This window comes from Lissotriton helveticus, chromosome 8, assembly GCF_964261635.1.
Source record: "Lissotriton helveticus chromosome 8, aLisHel1.1, whole genome shotgun sequence".
Classification (NCBI taxonomy): domain Eukaryota; kingdom Metazoa; phylum Chordata; class Amphibia; order Caudata; family Salamandridae; genus Lissotriton; species Lissotriton helveticus.
Genome location: NC_136069.1, coordinates 40,005,111 through 40,027,117, shown reverse-complemented (window position 1 = coordinate 40,027,117; position 22,007 = coordinate 40,005,111). Strand labels below are relative to the sequence as shown.

General features: G+C 45.6%; 1 protein-coding gene across 4 annotated transcripts in view; it reads right to left on the bottom strand.

The window, feature by feature from the left end:
* The window catches only part of LOC144772304 (uncharacterized), a 29,196-nt gene extending 7,714 nt beyond the window's left edge, over window positions 1–21,482 (bottom strand). Inside the window, exons 1-2 of one of the 4 annotated variants that reach the window (XM_078656533.1) lie at window positions 21,354–21,482; window positions 21,183–21,280 (exon numbers count right to left, since the gene is read on the bottom strand). The gene's annotated coding sequence lies outside the window, so the exon portion shown is untranslated. The remainder of the gene's footprint in view (window positions 1–21,182; window positions 21,281–21,353) is intronic. The other 3 variants (XM_078656530.1, XM_078656531.1, XM_078656532.1) reach the window with 3 other exon arrangements.
* Between the last annotated feature and the right edge of the window lie 525 nt (window positions 21,483–22,007).

Below are 22,007 nucleotides of genomic sequence, written 5' to 3'. Positions count from 1 at the left end.
GGCAAAATGCGAAGACACATTTCCAGCAAGTCGCCAAACGTTTCGGGCTCCATGCCCTTGTTCACTAGCGTGTGTTGAAAGTCCCGGCAGCTGTGTGGACTTATTACCATATAGCTCCGCCCATGTTGGGACTTCAAAATGCAGAGTTGCTTTATGGGTCCGGTAGTCCTGCGTAGCCCAAAGTGGGTGCTCCTGGTATTTTCAAACAATCATATCAATCCCAAGTCGGTGCCAAAAAAGGGGAAAACACACTGTGCCTGCCAATGTTCATTCCTGCAAAGTTCGGCACTTACTTCCCCTCAAAACGCCCGTGTCGTCAGGCTCTGCAGGCCCGCTGGATATGCGGGGGGGCATCTCTGCAGCGAGGCGCGCCGCTCTTTAAATCCAAACATCACAAGTTGCCCTGCATAGAGACGCCAACACGGAAATAAGTATCACCTTCTTTATTTGCAGGCAGTAGGCAAAATGCGAAGACACATTTCCAGCAAGTCGCCAAACGTTTCAGGCTCCATGCCCTTGTTCACTAGCGTGTGTTGAAAGTCCCGGCAGCTGTGTGGACTTATTACCATATAGCTCCGCCCATGTTGGGACTTCAAAATGCAGAGTTGCTTTATGGGTCAGGTAGTCCTGCTTAGCCCAAAGTGGGTGCTCCGGGTATTTTCAAACACTCATATCAATCCCAAGTGGGTGCCAAAAAAGGGGAAAACACACTGTTCCTGCCAATGTTCATTCCTGCAAAGTTCGGCACGTACTTCCCCTCAAAACGCCCGTGTCGTCAGGCTCTGCAGGCCCGCTGGATATGCGGGGGGGCATCTCTGCGGCGAGGCGCGCCGCTCTTTAAATCCAAACATCACAAGTTGCCCTGCACAGAGACGCCAACACGGAAGTATCACCTTCTTTATTTGCAGGCAGTAGGCAAAATGCGAAGACACATTTCCAGCAAGTCGCCAAACGTTTCGGGCTCCATGCCCTTGTTCACTGGCGTGTGTTGAAAGTCCCGGCAGCTATGTGGACTTATTACCATATAGCTCCGCCCATGTTGGGACTTCAAAATGCAGAGTTGCTTTATGGGTCGGGTAGTCCTGCTTAGCCCAAAGTGGGTCCTCCGGGTATTTTCAAACACTCATATCAATCCCAAGTGGGTGCCAATCCCAAATATATATATATATAACCACAGTACCGAGAACAAAGTGTTGCATAGCACACCATCAAGAGGTCAGACAGTTCTAGACATGTTATTATCAGGCGTCATCCTATAGGGTGAGGGTTGGCAGGGAGTGGTACAAGTACAGTACAGTAATCAAATATCTGTAAGTGACCACAGGTAGGACGTAAGCGGCCCCCAAATATCTCGCGGTTTGGACATAGACAGTAGCTCTTCTGCATAACATGTGAGCTGGTCACGGCAATAAGTCAAGTCCTGCAACCACAGCCTAGTGGTAGGCACCATCCTACCTTCCCAGCAGATAGAGATCCTGCGTTTAGCCATCAACAGTGCTATAGACACACATTTCTTTTTGGGTGCTTTTACTTTAGCCCTGATCGCCAGCAGACACATCCCAGGGTTGCACTCCACAGTTTCCTCAATCATCAAGCAGAGAATCCGTACAAAGGCACCCCAATATTCAAGTACTTTAGGACATTCCCAAGCTAGATGATAAAAACTAGCCCCGGGTGCACCACAAAGTTTACAGGTGTCAGTTTGTCGCAGCCCACATCTATACAGCTGTGCAGGAGTATAGTATAGCGATGCAAATATTTAAAGTGCACCAGCCGTAGATTGCCATTTGCCGGCAGCAGCCACTTAACCAATCCTCCTCAGAGAGCAGCTCTGGCAGCACAGCATTCTATTTATCCAGTACAGTCGCGACCCCAGGTGCCATGTAATTCTGCGATGCCCTGTAAAGTCTGGTGACTAGCTAGGCCTTGGGTGTAGCAGTGTATAGGAGTTGTAGTGCCTCAAGGGTTGGCGGTTCTGAAGGGGCAGTGTGGGTGGCTGAGCGCAACCTAGTGTATACAAATAATTGCATGGCAGAGGTCTCGCCTCTGGTGTCTATGCTCTCCGAGGCCACAAATTGCCCCCCAGGGAATACATCTGCCATGATGGATAGTCCCATCTCCCCAAGTGCCTTCAGTGCCAGCTTCTTGGGTGACGAAAGTCGTGCCAGGCCCCAGATGTAATTTGTACAGTATCAAATTCCCATTTTTCGAAAATCGTTTGTGTGTTCACTATCAAGGCCTTGAGTGGTATGGGATGCACAGTGCCCGCTTCCACCGCCATGTGCAGGATATATGCTGGATCATGCTGCCAGTAGTAGGCATAGTGCGTAGTGCGCCGTAAAACTGCCTTGATCAAATGGAAGGGTAAGTGTCTAGCACTTGAGTCGAAGCTTCTTTCCCACCCAGGCTAGCGTGACCAGAAGGGAGCGAAGTTTTTCAAAAAAGTGTTGCGTTAGGTGTACCGGAACATTTAAAAAGCGATATAAAAACCGTGGAAGAACCACCATTTTCAGCAAAGCTTTGCGGTCAGCAAAGGACAGGGGCAATTTACCTGCACCTCAAGCTGCACGATGGCGGTGCCAAAGTTAGCTTGTATAACAGTCTGATGGTCACTGTGTAGTCATATTCCTAAATATTTTACAGAGTCCGTACACCATGTTAAGGGATATTCCATGTCAAACTGTTGGGTGGCATCAGTGAGGGGTAGTTTAGTTGATTTGTACCAATTGATTCCGAGGCATGAGAAGTGCTCAAACCGGACAAACTCTTGTATGAGTTGTGCGAGAAATCGTGCTAGCTCCCGGACATACAGCACCATGTCATCTGCATACATGGAAACTGCAAGCGGACGCTACAAAGACCACAAAGCCGATACAGCATGACACGGTCTTAGAATACATAATAGGGGCTCAAGCACAAGAGCAAATAGCAGTGGCGACAGCGGGCAGCCCTACCGCGTGCCACGCTGGATGGGAATCTTACCTGACAGCTGCCCATTAATTCTGACCCGCGCCACTGGGCAGGTCTATAACAGCCTAATCCAGTTAGTAAAGACAAACGGCACACCCATACGATGGAGGACTGTGATCATGTAGGACCAGGAGATCTAGTCGAACTCTTTTGCAGCATCGAGCAGCACCACCACCGCTGGCAGCGTGGGCTCCAATACATGCATTGCCGTGAAAATGGTGTGCAGATTATGGGACGTGGACCGAGTAGGGATGAATCCCGACTGATCCAGAAGCACCATAACAGGAAGGAGCAGTTGTATCCTCGTAGCGAATACTTTCGCTAGAATTTTAACATCAGTGTTTATGAGAGATAATGGGCGATACGAGTCACACTGATCAGGTGGTTCACCAGGTTTAAAAAGCGCAACCACCAGTGCCTGCCGTAGGGTCGGCGGCAAACACTGGGTATCATATGCCTCCTCATATAGCTGAAGTAGGCATGGGGCTAATTGGTCTACATATTCTTTATAAAATTTGGCTGGCAGCCAGTGCTTAATTTGAGCAGGTGCTTTCAGGTGCCCAGCACCCGCACTTCTTTCACAGGGCTACGATTTCTGGTCCTACAGGTGGTGGTCTCAATATTATTTGGCCAACTTAAAATAAAAAGAACCACATACTTTGCATGGTGACGGGCTGGTATGTTTTCATAGGCAGGCATACATCTGTTCAGGGAGGCATGATTGTGTATCATCACTTTAGTGATGATGTCGTTACGCCTGTCATGAATCCAAGAAGTCATCATTAACTAATGGCTTGCATTCTATTCCACAAGTCTGCTGCACCCTGCCACTGCAGAGCCTAAACCTCCCATTGGATAATTGTAGTGGGGGCCTGCAGCCCTGCATTGCGACTATCCTCAACAAGCTTGATGTGGCTGTGGTCCACCGCAACTTTTGTGCGCTATGGAGTCACCTTCAGTTTCCGTGCGCTGCCTCCAAGCGTGCTAATTGCTGAGTGTGCTTGAGCCCAGAAGGTGCAACAGCCATACTCGCGTCTCACAGGCATTGCAGCATTGCGGCTGGGGTCAGTGCTTGTGTGTAGCAGGCAGGGTCACAGCAAGCTGAGCAGTGGATGCTTATGCCATCGTCGTAACTGGACCAAACTAATTACAGGCAGCACTAGCAGTGACATGACCTGCTGTGCTCAAGCAGCCTCATGACCTGCAACAAACCCAGTCAGACCGCACTGATTAATATGTAAAAAAAAAAGCATTTTCATTTCGTGTACATTTTGTTTTCGCACTCATCTGTCGGTGTAGGTAAAGAAGTAAAACACATGTCTTAGGGGACAGTCAGCAGAGCATGGTTCCAGGATAGAGACTGAGGCAGTGCGGGTGTTGAGAGTTGGGCACAGCGGAGGTAGAAGTGGGCTGTAGCCTCCTTGGCAGCAGTTTCAGCCCAGACACTTCATTTTTTTACAAATTAAGCACTGCTGGCAGCCCCTCAGTGACGCAGCCTTCCCGTTAGGTAAAGGGGCTATAGCATCCTGCACTTCACATAATGTGAGTTGGTGCATCAAAAAATCTTGTTGCCCCAGCGAAAGCCACACCAGTGCAATATCATCAAGGTATTGCTCAAGCACACCAGCGTCTGCTGTGGGCCGGTGAGCGTACATCCCAGCATAATACTCCGTAAACACATTCAGAATAGCCAGCGTGTCATAGTGTGTGCCGTCATCGACAGTGATCGCTTGAATCATGTGTGCCCTGGACTGGGGTTCTAGCATACGGGCGCGAGTGTCCTACCCAGCCGGCAACCCTCTCCATAGTAACATGCGTTGTACCGGTGGGATAAGTGTTTTACCTCTTGGTCAGCTAATTCATGGTATTCTACAATTTTCTACTTAATGCGTGCCAGTATGCTGGGGTCTGATCGGGCATTACATTTGCTCTCCAGGTCACCCAACTCTCGTTCCAGTGTCGCCATGGTGCGGCATAGAGATTTTAAAACCCCGGCTTGGAGGCCGATACATTTACCCCGAATGGTCACTTTAAAGGCTTCCCACAGTGTTTCCATAGTTCGGACTGACCCAGTATTCAGTGAGAAATAGTCTGCTATGGCTTCACGTATACCCTCATTAAAGACTGGGTCGAGTAACGAAGATGATTGTAGTCGCCATTGAAAGGGGGGAGTGTGAGAAGGGAGTATCCTGTCCAAAGCCACTGGGGAGTGATTAGACAATGTTCTAGGCAGGTGCCTTGTTTGCCCAACCCATTCATAGATATCCTGTGTTCCCAGCAAATGATCAATATGCGACCAGGACTGTCTCACATATGAGTGACATGTACCTTCCCAGGCGCGTGGGTGTCTTATTCTCCAGACATCAGTGAGGCCCAGCGATCTCATCCCATCAAGCACAGCACCAGTAGCCCTTCGGGGGGAGGATCTGCTGTAGTCATTCTGTCCATCGTGGAATCTAATACCACATTAAAATCTCCACTAGAAATAAGTGTCACGGGATAATTTATAGAGTTTACACCACAGGGCATCGAAAAAAGCGGGATCATCAGTGTTGGGACCATATATGTTCACAATAGTCAAACGTGTGTTATAGAGCGTACCCTGCACTATTATATACCGCCCATTTACATCTTCCATCTACATGTGTGGGCACAAATGGAAACATTTTCCTCACCAAAGCCATACCTTCCCGGGCATAAGATGAATATGACACGGCTAGCCTTACCCCCGCCCATCTTGTGGCAATGTGCGATACGACCTGCTTCGTAAGGTGTGTCTCCTGCAACAGGGCAATTTGAATATGGTGCCTGTCAAGATAAGCTAGCACCTGTTGCACCTTCTTAGCATAGTTGAGCTCTCTCACATTCCAACTCACCCAAGAAATGATAGATCGTTTTGAATCAGCCATGTCTGCGAAATTTAAGTATCAAGAGTGCAACACAGTCGAACTTACATGTGACATATAGCTCAGAACCTACTGGTGAATCACGTTCAATGTTATTATAATATAACAGTGTTCCCCAACCACCCCTCCCAGCCACAGAGGTGTTGAAACCTAACCACGAATAGACCCTCCAGAAAACATAACAGAAATAAAACAATAGTGATCTCACAGTGCATAACATGTGAAGAACAATTGAATGTATTAACCCATTAAAGGCCGCCAAGGGGCCCCAACTCAGAAACAGAACTTTGTGGGGAATTCCCATACTGTGGGGCGCTAGTAGCCCACGGCCCCCCGTGTAAGCGGGGTGGGTCGAGCCAGGCTGAGATCGGCTAACCATCTCATGGCTATTTGTAAACTTCAAAGAAGTACAATTATTACCTATTACAACATCAGGTGTGGAGTACTCTTCCTAGCTGTTGACTGTGTCAATATACATGAAAATTGCAAGCATATCTTGTCAAATTTGAAACTCACCGAACTATCCATTACATTTCGAGTATTAATCACGGGTTAGAAGCCAACCAGATAAATCGCATGCAAGCGCCCAAAGGGAATGCAGCCAACAGTACATTCAGAAACAGATTCATCCTTCGGAATCGGAAAGTCCACCTTTCTCATCTAGTGCCTCCTGCCGCTCCAGCCACTGACTGTATTGTAGCGCCTCCTTCGGTGTCGTAAATATTCTCGCTTTCCCATCATGTTGTATCCTCAGACTAGAAGGGTAAAGCATTACGTAAGGAATTTGGAGAGTTTGCAGCTTCTTCTTAACAGTTTGGAATTCTCGTCAAGCTTGTAGCACTCCGACGGTGAAGTCAGGGAAGAGTTCTATTTTCATTCCTTGATAGTCGAGCTTTCCTCTTTCCCTAGCCAGACGGAGCGCAGTGTCCCTGTCTCTATAGTTAAGGAGTCTGGCAATTATAGGGCGCGGTGAAGCCCCCCGGGACTGGTCTTGCAGGCAAGGAACGATGAGCCCGTTCAACTATTAGTACCTTCGAGAAGTGTTCAGCTCCCAGCAGCGTTGTGAGCAGCGTTTCGACTTACGTCTCCATGGGCCCGGTGTTTGTGGTTTCGGAGATTCCAAGTATACAGAGGTTATTTCTGCGGGAACGGGCTTCAATGTCCTTCTTTTTTGCCTTGATGACCTCCAGTATTTTCCCCATGGTAGCGCATAAAGTCCCCACCACCTCCACGCGATCCTCCGTGGCCGAGATGCGCTTCTCCGACTTCCCAATTTGTGTGCCGTGCTCGTCGATCTTCAAGGCCATAGTGTCCATGCGCAGATTTAGATGATCAATTTTAGCATCAATAGTTTGTAGACTTTGTTGTATGGTGAGCATCATTCACTCCAGTTTTGTAGTCGTTCCCGGTTCTGGGTCCGGTTCTGTGTCGGAGGCAGTGGGCGTGGGAGATTTAGTATGTTTTTTAGCTTCAAATTGTAGCTTACTCTATTGTTTGTCTGTACGACCCATATCGAGACAACTCTTACCGCCGCGCGAAGTCGTGTCACTCTGGGAATGGTGCGATCAGCTCCAACACACTGTCCATGTACTAGAAGTGAATTCCAGGAGCGGGCCCCCAGTCCAGTATACCCGTGTCAACCACAGACACGCCGCAATGAGGATAAGGTGTGGTATTGCCGTTTATGCTGTATTGGGAAGTACTGGGAGGAGAATGCAGCAAATGGCGGTGCAATCGGGCAAAACCAGTTACATCCAGGGCTGTATGAAGGGTTGGATGGCCCAAAGCTGAAAGCACTATTCTTGTCTTCAAATGAGCGTGCAGTAGGGTGCAGTCCCCCGATGTATTTACAGTTGTGCACTTGAGGCAGGCAAAGTCCAAAGTGGGCTACTCTCCCAGAAGCAAAAGTACCAACAGGATTAGGTTGAGAATGGGTAATGGGCGCCACATGCAAGTCCCTCAAGTAGTACAGGGTTATAATAATCCCTGTAACGTGCACTGTGAAACACACTGAAGTCGTTGGGAGTGTTTAATCTCACCACTCACCGAGTTTGGCTGCGTCTGGGCGCTCTGTTCCCCTGGATGTATCTTGTTTAGCCGTGCCCCGCTCATGCGCTCCCGAGGGAGAGCAGTTCCACCGCCATGAGACACAAAATGTCCACGCCACCGTTACTGAGGCGGCCAGTGCAGGGCTCCAAGCTGGCGCTGTCAGGAAATGGACGCCAGGTGGGGGCAATGTAATCCGAGGGATGCCCCGCGCCCTCGCACCACAGCAGTATCCCGGTCGTGGCAGGGGCCGCAGTCCCAGCACAGCCTCCGCAGGTCTCCGGAGCGGGGTCCAGAGCCGGAGCCGCCACTGCAGGCGGGACCACACTGGCAAACACTCCTGCTCAAGGCCGGATCCACAAAATGGCTGCCCACCCCATTACAGACCGGGTAAATCGCACCAGAGTCTTCTCCTCACACGCCGAGGGTCAGGCAGTAGGACTATCAGTTAGCAGCACCAGGCGTTCCGCTAGTGAAGGAGGCAGCTTGCAGGTCAGAGAGATCAGTAGCTCACATTCACGGGGCCGCCATCTTGCAGTCATCGAGGTCCGGCAGATCGCAGCAGAGTGTTAGAGGCGGCCAATCCTCAAAATCAAGCCAGCGGAGCACTCCTCAGCACTTTCAAAGCAGGTAGTAGTCCGTTTCAACCATGGATGGCGCCGAATGTGACGGATAATAGGCGGATTGTTTACTCGACCAGCAGAGCGGCACTAAGGCGCAGCCATCTTGCTCCAGGCTCTCTAGCGCCCCCGACCCTAAACTTAATGAGCACCTGGGAAGATGATACAAAATACTGTCTACGGTGATGTATGTATCCATGACTAGGTCATTTCACCCCTGTTGACTGGCACCCCCCCTCCCCTCGAATGCCTCCCCCCCGCGCGCCATGCTCGCTGACCCGGACCACTGAGCCACACGCACCTAAAGCTACACGATACACTAGGAGACGTTTTCCCCGCACCCCCATGCCCTCCCCATTGTTTACAACCGGCGGTTCTGAGGCCGGTACAAGTTTCCTTTTCTCTTCTCCTTACCGGGGTTGATCATGAGATTCCGGGCTAGAGACAACACATGCGAGAAAGACACCCACCTATGCCTCTACGGACACACATTTCAGGGAATACGAACCTGTAGGCCCTTATACTCCCCACCCGAAATTCCCCACACCGTGTTCATGTTCCCATTGGACATAACGAAGTCAAACGAGGCTATAGCTACTTGACGCATGACAATCACTATATGTGCATCTATGTTTTGATTTTTAGTTACCCTTTGCATATGTTAAAATGTGTAATGATCTTGTGCCTTACCCCCCTCAGGGGGCATATTATGAGAAAAATCTAATAAAAAGATTAAAAAAAAAAAAATAAGGTGATGTATGTATAAGAAATGTTGCCTTCCTGAAACACAACACAGCCTAGTTTTATACCCGACAGTCTTACTTTAGAGTACCCTTTTAAACAATTAGTGTAACTGATTTAGAACTATTACATTTTGTAAGCATGCATTAGGCTGTAATTGATGACTTGTTGGTTTGGTAGATCACCCACTTGATACTATGTTTGATGCTTGTATTTAAAGGTTATTGAAACACAATACAAAAAAATCTGTCAATACACCAGAAATTGGGAGCTTAGAGATCATCAAGGAATACTCGAAATACTTACAGAAATGTCTAGAACTTTAAGAGAACTGAGAGCACCTTCTAACTGGTGCATTCAGTGCAACTAAAACTATCAAATAGAAAATGTATTGCTAACTACAGACTACTCTCAAATCAACCTACAACTCTATTCAATGCTACTCACAAAAACAGCAACAGCTAGTGAGAGAAGGTATGAATCTACGAAATAACTAACAATGATGACACCACAGACACTGAGCACCATACAAACCCAAAGGGCAGCATACTACATTTGAAGGGCAACCTGAAGACCCAGCAGCACTGACACAACCATCTCTAACCACAAACCAAACATATCCTAAAATGTATGGCCTGATGTGAGGTTCAAGATGCTGTTGTATGGTGTTTTAGAATTTTCCCGATTCATGCCCTTATATAGGTACAATTCACTTTGCCCTTATATAGGCATAGCCCATGCTGCCCAAATACAGGCATGGCTACTTCCATCCGTTCACCAAACGACGCAACGATTTCTTGGAAAACCAGACTCTTAAGCAGAAGGGACTTCCCCCAGCCTGGATATTGATTTCTCCAAGAACTCATTTCTTGTGCATGAACATCTATTCCTTAGTGGTTCATTCATGACGTTCATATGCCCGACTTTACGTCAAACGTGGCATTCCTAAACACCTTCAAGAATATATATATATATATATATTACCTACTGGTGGTCTTAGGATTGATTTCCATAGGAAAGCTGCAACATTCTATTGGGAATAACTTTGGCGCCGGTGGACGAATCTTCGTACATTTCTCAAAGGGGGGGATTTGTCAAGCAGGGGCCTAGATAAAAGGGGGGTCCCAAAACGTGTTTTCCCCATGTTAATTTCCATAGGGCGGTTGGACTCACTTTTAGCCCGAACGGCTGAATGGATTTCCACAAAACTTGGCAAAATTGTAGGGACTGGTAGCCCGATGTGCCTTTGCTATGTCTCAAGATATGTGCTCCAGTGGATTTGGAGTAATTTAGGTTCAAAAAAATATATATATCTGGGCGGAGCCTAACCACACATCTGATCTGATTGGCTGTCAGCACTTCATCCAAGAAGTGTTGGCAGCCATCTTGGGACCAATATACAGGATAGCACCTCATTAAAAAGCATTGTAGTTAATAGAGGGTTTTAGGACTTTAGTTACATTATAATCATTTGTTGATGGTACCATACTCATTTTAGGAATTGTGGTGTGTTCTAAGATGATTTTATCATGTGAAAAAACCTTCTGCTGTGATATCATGAATCAAGTTTGAAAGAAAACTAATATCTCATGATTTTCCCACAGTGGTTTGGAAGGGGATCTATAAGCTAAACTGAAAGCATATTTTCTGTAAATTCACATTATCTTTCTCAGTCATGTGAGAATGAAGTCTGACATTCTCAGTAAAACATGTACATCCAACAAGGACAGAGACTGTCAGTTGATTCCTTTGTGTTCTACTGCAGCCTCCTAGAGTGTTCTAAAGAACAACTAGAGCGCTAACAGTCCTACTTATTACAAACGTATAGCACACCTGAAGCCATCGTGATGGGAATAAAGTGGTAACTCTTAAAACATTTAATTTAAAAAGGAACAAAATGAGGGGGTATATTATGCCATAGAAAGTATTATTAGTGCTGCAAAAAGAAAAAATAGGGAACATTTTGAGTGACTTCTCAAATCCTCTTCTATTTCATTAAAAAATTCTGACATGCAGTCTTCCAAGATGGCCACCAGAGACAAAAGAGCCCAAATGTAGCCCAAATATCACCCAGATGTAGCCCAAGTATAGCCCAATGACAGAATGTCCCAGAGTGTTCTAAAGAACAAATAGAGCGCTAACAGTCCTACTTATTACAAACGTATAGCACACCTGAAGCCATCGTGATGGGAATAAAGTGGTAACTCTTAAAATATTTAATTTAAAAAGGAACAAAATGAGGGGGTATATTTTGCCGTAGAAAGTATGATTAGTGCTGCAGAAAGAAAAATTAGGGCACATTTTGAGTGACTTCTCAAATCCTCTTCAATTTCATTAAAGAAATTCTGACATGCAGACTGACACATGCACTTTGAATACCAGCAGCAGACTTCCCTGGTGAGCAGTAGCTTTACTACAGTGATCTAATGAGCAACTAGAGTGCTAACATTCAGAATTTATGGCAAATGTGTGACACATCTGAATGCCTTCTTGATGGAACCAAAGTAAACAAGCATTGAAAATGCAATAGATCTCGCCCTCGTTTAAGTTAAAGCCATTCTGTTTGTAATGAGGTGGCTTTTTAGCTTTGCTTTTATTAGTGTTTTTTAAACTTTCATGTAAATAACATGCATCTGTATGCATATATGTATATGTATGCATGCATTTATATTTGTATTTATATAGATATACAGATTATATGTTTATATATGTAAGTATATACATACATATATATAAATGCATATGCATATATATGCATATATATATATGTGTGTGTATATGTGTGCATGTAGAGAGAGGTAGAGAGGTAGAGGTGTAGAGGTAGAGAGGTAGCGGTAGAGAGGTAGAGACTAGTAGAGAGAGAAGTAGAGAGAGGTAGAGAGGTAGAGAGTAGAGAGTGAGTAGTAGAGAGTAGTAGAGAGCAGTAGAGAGTAGCAGAGAGTGAGTGGTAGAGAGTAGTAGAGTGAATAGTAGAGTGAGTAGTAGAGAGTAGTAGAGAGTGAGTAGTAGAGAGTGAGTAGTAGAGAGTAGTAGAGAGTAAGTAGTAGAGTGAGTAGTAGAGAGCAGTAGAGAGTGAGTAGTAGAGAGTAGTAGAGAGTGAGTAGTAGAGAGTAGTAGAGAGTGAATAGTAGAGAGTAGTAGAGTGAGTAGTAGAGTGAGTAGTAGAGAGTGAGTAGTAGAGAGTGAGTAGTAGAGAGTAGTAGAGAGTGAGTAGTAGAGTGAGTAGTAGAGAGTGAGTAGTAGAGAGAGAGTAGTAGAGAGTGAGTAGTAGAGAGCGAGAAGTAGAGTGAGTAGTAGAGAGTAGTAGAGAGTGAGTAGTAAAGAGTGAGTAGTAGAGAGAGTAGTAGAGAGTGAGTAGTAGAGAGTAGTAGATAGTGAGTAGTAGGGAGTGAGTAGTAGAGAGAGAGTAGTAGAGAGTAGTAGAGTAGTAGAGAATGAGTAGTAGAGAGTGAGTATTTGAGAGTAGTGGAGTAGGAGAGAGTAAGTAGTAGAGAGTAGTGGAGAATATTCCAAAGTTTGGCACAGCACCACTTGCACAATAAGTCCAATCAAATCATATCACTTAGAGTCCTTATTGAGGCGCTGAATCTTGGTGTATATTCAAATGCTTTTATTTTCCTTAAGTTTATGTACCACAGCCAGCCGAAACATTTCGTTCTGTACAACAGAACTTCTTCAGGGCGTTCTTATTTCCTTCAAGTTATGTCGGTATCCTGTTGTCATATAACTAGATATTTCTTCCAAATGTTAGACGAGATGTAAGTACATTCTTATTCAAAGTGACTAGGTATCAATTTTACCCACACAATTCGGGCAGACTTGAGTAATTTATAGCATCCTCAAAGTCAGTCAAATTCCAAAGTATAGGACATGATAAACCAAATCCAAATGTTTCTCAAGAAAAGTCATTTTCAATCGTTCGGAATATCGGTGTTTGGGCAGATATGACCCAGGGACCCCCAGTATGCAAGGGGAATTAGTCCCCCCTCTGCAAACGCGCCAGTGGCCTGCGTTGCAGAGAGGTGTAAAAAAGGGTGTGGCCTCATTACACCTCTCTGCAATGCAGCCCCCTGGCGCATACTGGAGGCTCCTGGTTGGCTAGTTGGCCCCCAGGGAACCCCCAGTATGCAAGGGGAATTAGTTCCCCCTCTGCAAACGCGGCAGGGGGCTGCGTTGCAGAGAGGTGTAACAAGGGGCATAGCCTCATTACACCTCTGCAATGCAGCCCCCTGGCGCATACTGGAGGTTCCAGGTGGGCTCGTTGGCCCCCAGGGGCCTCCAGTATGCAAGGGGAATTAGTTCCCCCTCTTCAAACATGCATGGGGGCTGCGTTGCAGAGAGGTGTAAAAAGGGGCATGGCTTCATTACACCTCTCTGCAATGCAATCCTCTGGCGCATACTGGAGATTCCTGGTGGGCTTTCAGGTCTTATATAGTTAGGAATTAGCATTAAAAAAAACTTTGAAATTCACTGAAAAAAACATAGGTTTCAGGCCTTATATAGTTAGGAATTAGCATTTAAAAAACCTATGAAATTCACTGAAAAAACCATAGGTTTCACACCAGTTATAGTTAGGAATTAGCATTTAAAAAACCTATTAAATTCACTAAAAAAAACATATGTTTGACACCAGTTATAGTTAGCTGGAAATTTTACTGACATAAAACCATTGAAATTCCCACGTTATAGTTAGTTGGACTCACTATAACTTGCGCGCCTGCAATGCACTGCTGATGACGTCACATACTACATCACTCATGACATGGTCAGTGACATCACTCATGACATCACTGATGACACCATCCTTGTGACAGAGTGACAGACCTCCTTTCAGTGTAATGTAACCCTTGAAACACATATTCAAAAATAGAAACTAAAATTTTCAAAAAAATAGAGATACCCTTACCAGTTACAACAACCAATTCAGTAATACCACCATCTATATACACATCCCCTCATTCACCAACAGTTCTATATAGTCACTCATACATATATTCACTCATCATATGTAGTGAAACACCTATACATCCTGTTACACACTGACAAGTCATCCAAAAGTTACTCACACACATGCTCACACATGCAAATAAACTATTGAACATCCATTTATTTGCATATACAGCTATACACACACTACCACCTTACTTAAGGAAACTTACACATACTTACTCTCTTAAACAATCACTTATAGAAACACATACTTATTTAAACAAGAACTCTTTCAATCTCTCACTCTCACATATACTCACTTATATACATCAATACTCACATATACTAGATTAAAACATATGTAGTTACTGATAAAGACACTAGTGAGACAGTCATTCACTCACTAACACATATACACACTCATCCACCCATACAGTCCTGCACATTGCTGTCTTCAAAACACATACAAACAGTGAGTCAGTCATTGATGCATCTATGTGCTAAGTAACACCCCCACCAAACCATACAGACACTCATACTGATACTAAAAAAAACATCTAATAACCCATATACATACACATGTAGCAACTCACAAACCCATGCAGGCACTTATACACAAAGTGAAACACTAATACATATATTTGAATATTTAAACATTACTCTCTAATATATGTATTCACTAAGATACACTTAATAAACCAGTTAACCAATCAAATTTTTTTTAAAACATCCATTAAGACACTTATTTAAACATTTATTCTTCCATCGACCTTTACATATACATATATAAAACATATTTATTCTTCAGAAATACACATTCACTGGATGGTGTCATCAGTGATGTCATGAGTGATGTCACTGACCATGTCATGAGTGATGTAATATGTGACGTCATCAGCAGTGCATTGCAGGCACGCAAGTTATAGTGAGTCCAACTAACTATAACGTGGGAATTTCAATGGTTTTATGTCAGTAAAATTTCCAGCTAACTATAACTGGTGTCAAACCTATGTTTTTTTTCAGTGAATATATATATATATATATATATATATATATATATATATATATATATATATATATATATATATATACTATGTCAGTCCGATGAGATGGGGAGGATAGAAACCAAGGAAGCGGAAACACGAACAGGACCACCCGCAACAAACGGAATATGAAATTCAGACAATGACTGCCTCAGACGGCAGAGAAAACTTGACCATTATCAATCTGACACCAAAAGAGTTAACGCCAGAGGAGGAACCAGTCCTCAAACTAGGATTCACGTTCTGCCCAACTAAAAACTTTTAATATGCACAAACAAGGATTGACATGTATATATTTGTAAGAAAGATCAAGTGTTCTTGAAGAACTTGGCAGTAGTGGGTCACAGTTGAGTGACATACGACTGGACGACATGGATTGGACTGTCCATCTAGGAATTATACAAGCAAGACTACTGATCCCTTTGAGACCAATTTCAAAGTTCTATGCCCAAACATCTCCTGGTGCTATTGACATCTTTGCAGATAGAGTTTATCAAGACCTTCTTAAACTGCGGGAGGACAGAGACATATCTAAGAGTACGTTGAATGTTTCATATACGCAAAGACAGGCACTCAAGAATCAGGAGGCAGACAACTCAATTGTGATTAAGCCCTTAGATAAGGGCAGAAATGTGGTGGTGCAGACCCGAGAAAATTACTGTAAGGAGGCATACCACCAACTCAACAACAGGGAGAACTATTTACTTATCATGATCAATGAATATATGAACAGCATAACAGATTATGAGCAACTGATCTCAAAATGGCAATCAAAGGGGATGATCTCCAACTGAGGAATTCACATTCCTATCGATGCCGCATCCACGATTACCAACTTGTTATCACCTGCCGAAGGTGCATTAGAACCAACTGAACTCTCCGGGCCGAACAATCATTTCTTCCATTGACAGTCTGATGGAGAACATGTCTAGATTTGTAGACTACATCTTTTTTCCATTCGTATCTGAACTAGCCTTGCATACTAAACATACAAAAGATTTTTTTTAATTGAAGAAATTGTGTGGGAATTTCGTAGCGCGCACTGCATCGCATTTTGCGATGCAGGGTGCGCTACGAAATTAGTTTTATTTATTAAATTGTTTACTTACCTCCAATTCTCCATATTCCGTTGTTTGCCACTCCCCACCCTGCCCCTGCCCCGATCCGCCTCCCTGCCCCATCGAACTACCTCCAAGGGCCGCAGCTGGCCATCGCCCACAATAGCACCTTCCGCCTCGCAACCTCCAACGAAACCTTCTCCTCCGCCGAACACCTGCACTTCAAGATCCAGATCACCCACAATACCACACTCTGAGGAACCCTTGTCTACAGACCCCCCCTGCCCTCTTTCGCCACCACCATCACCGATTTCATCTCACCCCAAACCATCGCGTCAACAAACTACATACTCATCGGAGACCTGAAAATCCATCTGGACAACCTCAACGACCCCAACTCCTCCACCATTCGTGACAACCTCGCCAACATCTGGCTCAAACAACTCGTCACCACAGCGACCCATCGAGCAGGACACACCCTCAACCCCATCTTCGCCACAGGAAACAGCATCCACTTCAGCCACACAATGTAACCACCATGGACCGATCACAACTGCGTACACTTCACCGTCAACAAACTAAGGCCACCCAGATCTACACCACGCCCACTACGAAGGAACTGGAGCAAAGTCACAAACAAGCAACTTAACTCCACCCTCCCCCGAGACAGCCACACCTGGATGGCCGGGAATGCCGACGCCAACAGCGCAGCCAGAGAACTCCACAACTGGATCTCCAACTGCACAGACCAGCTCGCCCCACTACGCAACCCCGACAAACAACGGCTCAGGAAAGCTGCATGATTCACCACCGCCCTCCAGGAAACCAGGCGCACCTGCAGATGCCTGGAGAAGAACTGGAGAAACACCAAGACAGCCGAAAACTACGCCACCTACAAGGACGCCCTGACAGACTACGACAACCAAATCAGAACCACCAAAAGCAACTTCATCCACAACAAAATCTTTGCAAACTCCACAAACTCCAAGGAACTCTTAGACGTCATCCAGGAATTCACCAACCCACGCAGCGAAGCCACAGACATCACCCCGTCCAAAGACCTCTGCAACAAGCTCGGAACCTTCTTCCACCTCAAGATCATAGCCTCTATAACAACTTCATCGACCACCCTCCAGACGCCACAGCCTCCTCACCGCCCCCCCCAGGACAACAGCCAATCCACCATCTCCAACTAGTCACTCATCATGACCGAAGACACCACCTCGACCATAAAAGACATCCACTCTGGCCCTCCGACCCCTGCCTGCATCACATCTACCATCTGCCGCCATCGCACCTGAACTGAAATGCACCATCAACACCACCTTCAAAACAGGCACCTTCCCAGATGACTGAAAACGTGCAGAAGTCAGGCCTCTACTCAAGAACTCCACAGAAGACCCCACTGACCTCAAAAACTACAGATCCATCTCGCTCCTCCCCTTTTCAGCCAAAGTCGCAGAGAAAACAGTCAGAGAACTGACACAGTTCATCGAAGTAAACTCCATCCTCGACCCATCCCAATCCGGATTCCGAAGCAACCACAGCCCGGAGACCGCCCTACCCGCCGCCACAGAGGACATCCGCACCCTACTGGACCAAGGAAACGCAGCAGCCCTCACCCTACTCGACTTATCAGCGGCCTTCAACACCGTCTCTCACTGCACACTAGTCGCCAGTCTGCACGACTCCAGCGTACAAGGAACAGCCCTGGACTGGATCCGATCGTTCATCACCAGAAGAAGCCAGAGAATCAGACTACCACCCTTCCTCTCTGATCCTACGAAAATCACCTGCAGAGTCCCACATGGATCATCACTGAGCCTGACCCTCTTCAATATCCACATGGCCCTCATTGCAGCCGTCGTTTAAAAATATGGCCTCAACATCGTATCCTACGTCGACAACACCCAGCTCATCATCTCCCTTACCCGAGACCCCACCACTGTCAAACTCAACTTCCAGAAAGGAATGCAAGACGTCGCAGACTGGATGACCAACAGCTGTCTGAAACTCCACCCCGAGACGATAGAAGTCCTCATCCTTTCAACCACCCCTTCAGCATGGGACAACACCTGGTAGCCGACAGCCCTCTGGAGCCCACCCACCCCCTCAAACCACGCCAAGAACCTGGGTATCATCCTTGACTCATCACTCACCATGAACCAACAGGTCAATGCCGTAACATCTAGCTGCTTCAACACCCTGTGCATACTCCGTAAGACCTTCAAATGGATCCCCCCCAAGTCAAGGAAGACGGTCACCCACGCACTCATCACCAGCAGACTGGACTATAGAAACACATACTACGCCGTCATCAACAAGTCCCTACTCCGCAAACTCCACACCATACCGAACACCCCAGCCAGACTCGTCCTCGGCAAGAACACATCAGCCAACACCTACGAAGACTCCACAGGCTCCCCGTGGAGAAAAGAGTCACTTTCAAAATCCTCACCCACACCTACAAATGCCTACACAACAGTGGACCCAAATACCTCAACAATAGGATAACATTTCAAGTACCCAAAAGAAACCTCCGATCCTCCAACCTCACACTGGCCGAAATCCCACACATCCACAGAGCGAGAGCAGACGGAAGATCCCTCTCTTACATTGCAGCGAAAAACATGGAACGAGCTACCGGCAGACATCAGACGCGCACCCTCCCTGAACACCTTCAGAAAGACCCTCAAGACCTGGCTCTTTGCCTAAACAGACCAGCGGATCCCCCACCCCAGCGCCTTGAGACCCTCACGGGTGAGTAGCGCACTTACAATTCCCCTGATTGATTGACACAGTAATAGGATAGGATATGCCACCCTACCCCTCGCTGACATTTAGAAGGACACTCTCCATACGAGATCAGCTGGTAGAGAGCTACTTACAGTTACCCAAAGTGCAGAGAGGAATACAGGGTATAACAGGCTTCTATCCCTGTGGGAGGTGCAAGGCTTGTGCAAACAGCAACAAGGTGACTGTGTATAAAATCCAAGATCCAAAGGACCCGGTCTGTATCACAAAGTTCATGAACTCTAATACACCCTTTGTGATAGATTGCCTAACATGCCCAGGCAGCCTCAGATATGTGGGAAGCACAATGCACCCAGCAAAAGTCCGCATTTTAGAACACCAGCGGGCAATCCAAAACAGAGATCCGAGCTACCCTGTTGCAAGTCACTTTCAGGCACATCACCATAGCAATAGGAATGTACTTAAATACTTTTGCATTGGTCATCTACAACGTGACATTAGAGGCGGTGACAGAGAAAAAAAGTTGCAAAGGCTGGAATTGTGTAATATTCTAGATATGGTGATGAAGTCACCGACAAGCCTGACTATTGGGGAGGAACTTGTGGTGCACTTATAAGCAGGAAGCAGGCAGGTCTGAAGGTATATGGAACAATTCAGTGATACTGGTAATTTGGGTGAGAGACTAATTAGCATAGAATGATATTGCACTTTCAGGACTCAATTCTTGTCTTTGATTTGTATGTGGAAATTGCATTTATAACATGTCACACAGCAGAGGTTGAATACATTGCCCATTTAGGGCGTAATGTTTCACTGCGCTGCGAGAACACGTAGCTATGCAGGTGTGATTGGTTTGGTTTTTTATTATCAAGCTTTGTTAGCAAGTGAAGATTTGAACTTCTATAACATAGTGGGAGCTATCAATAAGTTGTGTTCTTTATGTAAAGTTTATCACTCCGAGTTGGCGTGACCACATTTACCTGACGTAACTTGTCACACAGCATAGGCTAAATTCATTGTGCAGGCAGGGCGCGATTATGTTCCACAGCTCTACAAGAACTTACAGTTATGTGCATGTGTTAACATTTAGTTTTGTGTTATTGAGCTTTGTTGCAGATGAAGATTGTAAGTTCTCTAATCTAGCGAGAGCAACCACTAAGTTACGTTTTTTGCCTATAATTTTATCACTCCAAGATAGCGTGACCTATTTGCCTGACTTGCCATTGAAACTGAATATATAGTTTGAATAAATGAGGCGCAAACGCGGTGGCCGCCAACACTGAGGAAGGCGTACCGCTGAAACACGTTTGTTTGTTTGTAATGCCAATAAATCCGGACAAGGATTAAAATTCCCCCCTCCCTGAGTGCTGGTGATATTTTGCGGAACGTCAATACATATACATATATCTAACCAGCTAACATTATGATCAGTTGAACAAGGGAAACTATTTTCAAACGTATTCATTTATGTCACGATTCAAAACATTCAAAAGATATGAACATTTATTGATCTGGATATTTTTTATATGTATCCTTTTGCTTTTATGATCTGTTCACAATGATCTAATAAAGCTGTGTGAAACGAAACGGCGTCATTGGGGTTGAAAGCCGTTATACTAGAAATGGCCATTGCATCAATAGACGTCCTGGGACAAATAAGAGTCCAGTCCAGTTCATTTTTATTTTCAGTGTTTTTGTAAACCAGCCATTGTGGTCTGATAGGAGTTATCTAGTGCCTTGAGATCAAGAACACCTGTGAGGCATTGCATGCAATGAGCAACATAACACTCCTCTCTCCCCACCTCAACTCCATGTCCTCCGACCTTTAACTCATTTTCTCTTGAACCTCATTTTGGGCTTCTACAGAAATATGTTTAGGAGGAGATCCAGGTGCAAAGCTGTTCTCTCTGTAGCAACTATTAATGGGGCTCTGGTGCAGGGTTACCAGGGGAGTCCTTGTCACTGGTACACATTCGTTTCCTGGTCAAAGCTTTCGTTCGGCACAAACGTGCAATCAGGGAATTGTAGTTCTAGTTCAGTTGACTTTCAACAAATGCACAACCACAACTGAAAGAAATGAATTACAAAACTAAAGACAAGGACTTCAATTGGTACCTGGAGCTAAAGGGCGCGGTTTCCCTCTTCCTGACCCGGCTGCCAGCTGAAGAGACAGGTTTCTCTCATGAGGTGAACTAATCAATAAAATAAAATGTCTAATTTATTGACTTGGATGAGGTTAATGTTTCTAACATATAACGACGTACAGCACCGAGAGTCTCTGCACACCATCACTCACTTGTTCTGGTTCCTGACCCTCATTCCTCCGGTCCTTTCTTAGAGCGGCTCCGAGGAAGGAGGAGGAACAGCACCGACAGCAGAGCAAGATGGAGTCGGGGCGAGTGCGCAGGCGCGGACAAAGAACATGAGTACTGCGCATGCTCAAATACATTAGTGTTCTGCGCATGCTCAGAGAGAGTATACCACTCCCGTAGTCATGCGCAGTAGAAATATATAGGTCCAGTTCATATGTTGTCGGTGCTGACAGTTGGGCCATTTTTTAAAAACATTTTTTGCAGTTTAGATAGCGCGAGCTGGTTGTTGAGCCGACGTCGAGACTCGAACCCGGTTCCCTGTTTCAAAGTAAGCAGGTCTGGCGCTATATCACATCTTCTTCCCTAATTAGGCTATTTTGTGGTTCTGAAAGTGCTACAGTTTGTGTAAAACCCCTAAAAGCCATTTTAAGTCAGCAGTTTTGCCGTTGTTTCCTTTAAAATGAGGACTGACGGGGCGTGGCCAAGGACATGGCTGCCAAGGTTTGAAATTGCTGTGTGACAGTTTCATAATGTCACTGTAATTATGAGTGACATTTCAACGACAATTACACTTTTTTGCGAGCAAAATCAAGCAATTTAGAAAAGTAAAACATACAAGTATTAGAAA